Here is a 7474-nt window from a genome sequence, read left to right as displayed (position 1 = left end):
AGGAAATAAAATTACATCTTATTAAGATTAAAAGAAGCTCCAAGCAGTGATTTTTTTAAAAAATAATAATAAATTTTTCTTTATAGCCCGCCCTTCCCAGCCAAAAACCAGGCTCAGGGCGGCTAACACTAATTAAAATCACAACAAAACCATAAAAACAATCAATTTAAAATACAGATTAAAATACAAATTCAAAATTAAAACTGCAGTCTCATTTTCAAATAGCCCACCAATAAGAGAATGAAGCATAAGTATCAAACAGAAACCAACCCAAAGGCCAGGTGGAACAGCTCCGTCTTGCAGGCCCTGCGGAAAAATGCCAAATCCCGCAGGGCCCTGGTCTCTTGTGATAGACTGTTCCACCAAGCTGGGGCCAATACTGAGAAAGCCCTGGCCCTAGTTGAGGCCAACCTAGCATCTTTGTTGCTCAGGACCTCCAAAAGATTATTATTTGAGGACCTTAAGGTCCTACACGGGACATACCAGGAGAGGTGGTCCCTGAGGCAACAAAATGTCAAGTGAGACTTAGTATTTCACAATTTTCTGTCTCTTTTCTACAGGGGTGGGGTGGGGTGGGTTGGAACCATGCCTTACGGCTAGGACCTTTCCACACCCAGTGTTGCCATGATCTCCAGCACTAATGTTTCCAGTCGGCTCTGGTGTTCAATGATGCCATTCATTTGCTTCTGCAATGCCAAAACATTCAGGGCTGCATCAAGCCGACTGCATCGGTCCAGGGCTTTCTTTAAGTCTGCATGTTGCTTCCGCAAGCCAATTAGGTGGCCATTGATATCTTGGAGCTTCACCTGCAAGGCTTTGCGATTCCCAAAGGTGTTTTGGAACAGTTGTTTCATTTCGTACACAGAACGCAGGATGGCAAATCCTAGGCTGGATGCTGTGGGGAAAATAAACAAAGACCAGACCATGGGGAAGATTGAGACAATAATGACATGTTTATGTCTTGACATGAGGACCTGGCAGAGTCAATGCCCAATTGACATTCATTCTAGTGGGTGAAGGGAAGCCTAGCAGTCTAGCCCTATAGCCACTCCCATTCCACCTCCTGTGCCAGTGAGAAAATGTGCCATCCCACCCCAGACGGCTCCCTCTGCCAGTCACCTCCCCCAAATCCCCATGCCCACCAAAAATCAAGGCCATCAGACTCACACTCTTCTGATGGCCCCGGCGTGGCCTCTTCTGATGGCCCCGGCGTGGCCTCTTCTGATGGCCCCGGCGTGGCCTCTTCTGATGGCCCCGGCGTGGCCTCTTCTGATGGCCCCGGCGTGGCCTCTTCTGATGGCCCCGGCGTGGCCTCTTCTGATGGCCCCGGCGTGGCCTCTTCTGATGGCCCCGGCGTGGCCTCTTCTGATGGCCCCGGCGTGGCCTCTTCTGATGGCCCTGGCATGGCCTCTTCTGATAGCCCTGACGTGACCTCTTCTCGGCCTTCATGACAGACCACAGCTAGGGTGGGAGAAATGAAGCTCAGTAACTGACTGTCTCTATTCTTCACAGTAGCCATGTCATTCCCCAAAGGATCAAAACTTCAATGAAGTTCGCATATGTGGGCATCCAGGGAATCCATGCCCTCAATTATGGTAGCATTCTAATGGGAACAGGGAATGACTTTGCCTATCTCTATGAGAGGCACATCAAAGATCCACACAGCAAAGGACATACATCACAATACCACAATACAAAACTGGGCATTCTAGGCAACCTTTGGTGCAACCACATTATAAAGCCAGCCTTGGGCCCAAAGGCAAGAATTTGATCCTAGGTTTCCCACATATAACCCAACACTCTCACTGCTTTGTAATACATACCTCACAGAAAGTTTTCACTGACCTGATGACTGGAACTGGGCTGATTCGCAAAATGATATCGATGGATTCTTTACCTACCAAATAAAAATAGGCACAGAGGATTCAACAGGCATAGACAAACTGTGTGTCATTCAGCAAAACACAGCACCTGCAGTCCAGAAAGACAAGTCTTGCATTTTTAATAATAGAATCATAGAGTTCTAGAGTTGGATGGCACCCCAAGGATCATCTAATCACAGAAGCTATTAGTGAGAAAAATTAGTTTCAGCCAGGTATGTTTGGCACTGCCTGTGCCAACTACCTTTTCTCAGTTTAGCTTTTGCCTATCCCCATTTTGTGTATACTCTTTCCTAGTTCACCAAGCTCTTGTTGGGGGCAAATACAGTAAAAGGCCATCTCATCTGCTGTCAAGAATCTCATCTTCCCTTACTGTTTTCTGGCCCACAGATGATTCTTCAGTTATCAGTCATGGTTCCTGGATCCTGCTCTTCATCTGACCCCTTCTCTGGTGGCCTCACCAGTCATCCTTTTACTGTATAATGATACTTATTAAAGTTTCCATTTTAACAATCCAATAAAACCACATTAAAAACATTCCCATTATGCAATAATCAAACAGTCCAAATATTATGCCAAATTATAAATCTTTGGTTGACTTCCCATGCTCTGAGGTCGGGGAGTGCTTATCGTCTCACATTTGTGCTGCTTTTCATAGTTCTTCCAGGTAGTTCCCTTAAGTCAATCCGATGTTAATCCTTAGTTTGTTTTTAACAGCCTCTGAGTTTGTCTGGCAAGCGAGTTAAATCAATACAGTATATTTCTGTGTGGGTGTTTATATTCTTTTTCTCTCTCTTTATATTCTTTGTACTCTGAATCTGATCATGGCATTTCACTTTCACTTCCTCACACCTGTGATTATCCACTGCGACGCATCCCAAAATGGAGGAAATTTCACTTTCTGCCAATTGTACTAGGCTTATCTCCAAACTTCTCTGTTTTATCTCATTCCAAAGCAATTAAACTTGCACTTTAGCTAGAAACCTTGATTTCTACAATTGCAAATCCATAAATCTTTTCCACAGTTAATAATTAGACCAAAATTATATCAATGAATACAGTATTCCCCAGTCCCACTTGTGTACATGAGCAATCCGGTAGTCAGTCCTTCCAGGGAGATTTGCAAGTAAAACAGCAAATACGAAGTATATCAAAAAGAGACGAAGGAGGCTCATCCCACATCCGTTCCAACATACCAGTCCTGTACTGATGATAATCCTCCTTCCACTTGAATCTTTTGGCACCTCAGTGGCTGAATCAATTAGCAGAGTAGTTTATCTCCCCTCACTCAAAGCATGCCCGTTACTTAAGTATGAATTTTCATCTTAAAAAACAGGAGTTTGTTGCTCATGGTGGCAACTTTGGAAAGTTGCCAAAGAGACGCATGGTGTTTTCCACCTAGCGCCCCCTGCCCCCTCATTCCTCCCGGATTGGGAGCAGGTGTTGGGTGATCTGCAGGTGAAGCTGCCCCCCCCCCCGGGCCTGGGGGGGGGGTTTGGGAGGATGATTACTCCCATCTCTTCCTCAAAATATTCCGTGTGAAATGGCTCCGATGTAATGGGCAACCGCCAACATGGCAAGCCAAACCGGAAGCCCTCACCAGACATCCTTTTAGCTGCCTTCATGAGTGCTTGTGCTCATGATGTTATTAGGGCAACTGTACACAACCCTACTTCCAATACTGTTTGTGCCTGCAAAAGTTTCAGTGTGGACATACTTGCTTTGCTTCCTATTGGTGGCGGCTACTATTGCCTGGCCTTCATGCCTGCCCCACAGCTAGGCCACAGTCATTGCAGCACATCTCTTAATTATGTGTAGAAGTCCCTAGATCTTCCAGAGAACACCCCCCCCCCCCAGTTCCATTCACAACAGGCCTACTAGCATTGACAGGGAGGTGGTGGTGGGCTCAACCATTTCATCTTTCCAGGGCCCACAGGCAGCATCCGTAATCTGAGGGGGTTTTTTCATGCCGATACTGCAGTTCCTTTTTTCATATATATTTTAAAATGTCAGCACAGGTGTATTTGTGGAAAATATAATATACAAATAAATTGATAATATCTATGGCTGCCACACACCAATATGGTAAAACTGTTGATAAACTGTTACCTTTTTCCTCCTGCCATATATTCGTTTTGGATTATGAAGTTTTCCACTCTGAAATAAGCATGACATAATTAGTTACTCTAATGCATTAGCAGGATCCCAAAATAGCATTTGAAATGAGGGAATCCACACAAAGAAGTTGGAACTATTTTTGAAACATCTATTTTTTGACATCAGTATATAAGAAGTTGGCTTTATTTCTTAGCACAGATACCACTCACATCACTCCCATATATATTTATTTATATGTGTTATTGTCATAGGTGCCTGAAAATGTTAATACATCTTTGCTCCAGGAAATACACCTCTTGCCTTTAACTGGCACATACCTGAGCAACATATCTATCACTTCTGTTTGTTTGTTATAATCCTCACAAGGTGGCTTCCAAAAGAAAAATATAAAACCATTAAAATAAAAAACCACAAAAAGAACCATAAAAATACTGTACTGAGTAGAGCAATTTTAGAAGTAGCATATGCCTAAGTTTTATGAATTAAAACTGTTTTCAGCCCATGTGTGAAAACTGAAAGAAAGAAGACCTGGTGACTTTCCATTGTAAAGCCCTGTGCTTGGTTCCTGTCAATCTGAATTTCACTTTTGGGAGGACAGAGGTCAGTGCCACAGAAAGTGATGTTAAAGTTTAAGAAAGAACATATGAGTGCAGGTGGCCCTTAAAATAACCTGGATATAAAATAGCTGTAAAGCTTAACCCTATTATTTTAAAATAGCATTAAAACCATGATTGACAATGACTTTTTCATTCAACAGTTATGTCTTACTTTGGTGCATGATCTAACAGCCTGGATGTGAGGCAAGCACATTTGCACATCAATCCATTACAATATTTCATTTGCTGGCAAAATTCCCATAAGCAGGTACCATTATAGCATAGCTAGTTAATGTGGTCAGTTTTTTAAAAAAATTATAACAGAATCAGAACATTCACCTTCTGTACCACACAAGCACAAACATTTATAAGAATAAAAAGTAGCAGAAAATGCAAGCAAAAGGAATTCCTTTGTTTCCAACTTTTAAAGTCTAATTTTGTGTCCATCTCACCACCAACACCTCCCATTGTTGTAGTAGGTGCAAGGGAGGTACAACAATGCTATATTATTACATAAGGACAGGATATTATATTCGTGATTATAAGAAGGAAAGGTGTGACTAACTATGAAGACTTGAAAGTATCATCTGATACTTCTTTCAGATCACATGTAGAAAATAAGGCATCAAAATTACAGGCATTACAAGTGAACTGCATACCACTATTAATTTTTGTAAAGGAAACCCATTATGGTAGATACTTCTTTTCCAAGCTTTCCAGCTTTCACGTCCTCCTTCAGCCTCAAATTCTGGTGGCGTGAACCACTTTCCATCAGAACCCTTGATGGACTTCTGTGAAATTCCTATGACAAACAGAAGTCTCATGAATGTTACACACCTATCCCAATCAGCAAAGTTCACGGAAGGATGTAAGAAATCTGTCAACAATTTATCCAATATATACTTTAGGGGGGGAAACCTATGAACACAGATTCTGATATAAGCACTACAATAAATTTCTGCATGGTTCTTGGTGCTTCTGACTAAAACTATTCAGTGTTTGATTTTGTTGTAAATAGGTATGCAATAAGAATCACTGATCAGGGAACACAGTCTCTCTTGATACTTCAGCAGCTCCTCTGCTGTACTCTTCCATTATTTGCTTACATGCTGGTTATATAAAATTGTCTGATTGCTTCATTTTAAGATGAATCAAGCACAGCCTCATTTTTTAATGGTAATCTGGCTTTGATTAAATCTAAGATACCTTGAGTCATTTTTCAGTCTACATTATTTGGCTATGTTGCTGAGCAGTGTCTGAGGAAAGGTGCCTTCTATTTGCTATATTACTCGGCTACGAGTGATTGCCAAAGAAGCAGCAGCAGCAGCTACTGCAACCGTCTCATGGCTAGCCATTGTAAAACTTAAGGTTGAAGAGGCAATCCATCTGAGAAGTGTACAATCACATTTCTGCACACTTTTGGTTCTGACAATAGAGAAGTATATACTGGTATTTCTTTTCACTTCACAGTGTATGGAAAATGTAAACTATAAAAAAATTAGTCAAATTCATAAATTACATGCTGAAATACTTAAAGCTGAACTCACTTGTGCTTTTAAATGGGATTCAAATGACTGAAAATCTCATTATGATACTGAAGTAATTGCTGTAAGCTACCCTGGCTCCATAAGGGACATGCGTGGCACTGTGGGTTAAACCACAGAGTCTAGGGCTTGCGATCAGAAGGTTGGTAGTTCGAATCCCCGCGACGGGGTGAGCTCCCGTTGCTCGGTACCTGCCGCTGCCAACCTAGCAGTACTTTCGTCAAAGTGCAAGTGGATAAATAGGTACCACTCTAGCGGGAAGGTAACCGGCGTTTCCATGCGCCTCTCTGGTTCGCCAGAAGCGGCTTAGTCATGCTCGCCACATGACCCGGAAGCTGTACGCCGGCTCCCTCGGCCAGTAAAGCGAGATGAGCGCCGCAACCCCAGAATCGTCCGCGACTGGACCTAATGGTCAGGGGTCCCTTTACCTTTACCTTTACCCTGGCTCCATAAGCAGAATGGGATATGTATAATATAAAATAAACTGTCATCTGGGGAAAATTTTGAGGCTTCTATTCTATATACGCTTACCTAGGAACCTTCCAATTGGACTACTATAATGCACTCTTATGTGGGACCTCCCTTGGGATTGGCAGGAAGCTGATGAAAAATACTGTGGCCAGATTTTGAGTGAACACCGATGTCATGTAAAGATATAGCTTTTTGCCCAAGCTTTCCCTGACCCATAAGACCAGACCCTGCTTTGTGTGTTTAAATACACTGAATTAATGCTTTTAAATGAATGAACAAATAAACGAAATGGGACTTATTTCTGTTTTGAGCAGATATGTAGAAGCAAGTGTTCTTTCCAAATGCAAATACACTAACTACATGGATGCATCCTTCCCATCCCAATTTTTTTTAATTTGCCACTAATATTATGCCTTGTACAGATTTAATACACACAGATATACTCTTCAAAACCAATAGTTTACCTGCTGCAAATTTCTCCTTATACAAAACACCTTTAAGTTTTCCACAGTGCACAAGAAGGGTGGAGCCCTGCAAATCCTCCTCTTGAATTTTAATCTGCCTTCGTTTTACTAGATGAGATCAAGAAATTGAAGTCAAATAGTTAAAATTCCTATATTTTGGGCTTTTAGAAAAGAAATCTAATACCAAACTCCAGACCACCAACATGCGGCACAGAATATTTCATATCATCTGAAAGTGATTCAGCTCACTTCTAGTAAGAGTAAATTTCAATCTGAGAGAGAAGTGAAAAGATTGTGAAGGGAGGTGGGGCGAGCGGGGTATGAGGGGCGTGGCGCTGGAGCGGCGCGGGGCTTTGCGCGCCCTTCCCAGCGCTCCAGCTGGGGCTCCGGAGGGCAGCCGG

This window comes from Lacerta agilis, chromosome 5 (assembly GCF_009819535.1).
Source record: "Lacerta agilis isolate rLacAgi1 chromosome 5, rLacAgi1.pri, whole genome shotgun sequence".
Classification (NCBI taxonomy): Eukaryota; Metazoa; Chordata; class Lepidosauria; order Squamata; family Lacertidae; genus Lacerta; species Lacerta agilis.
This window is presented reverse-complemented; position numbering follows the sequence as displayed.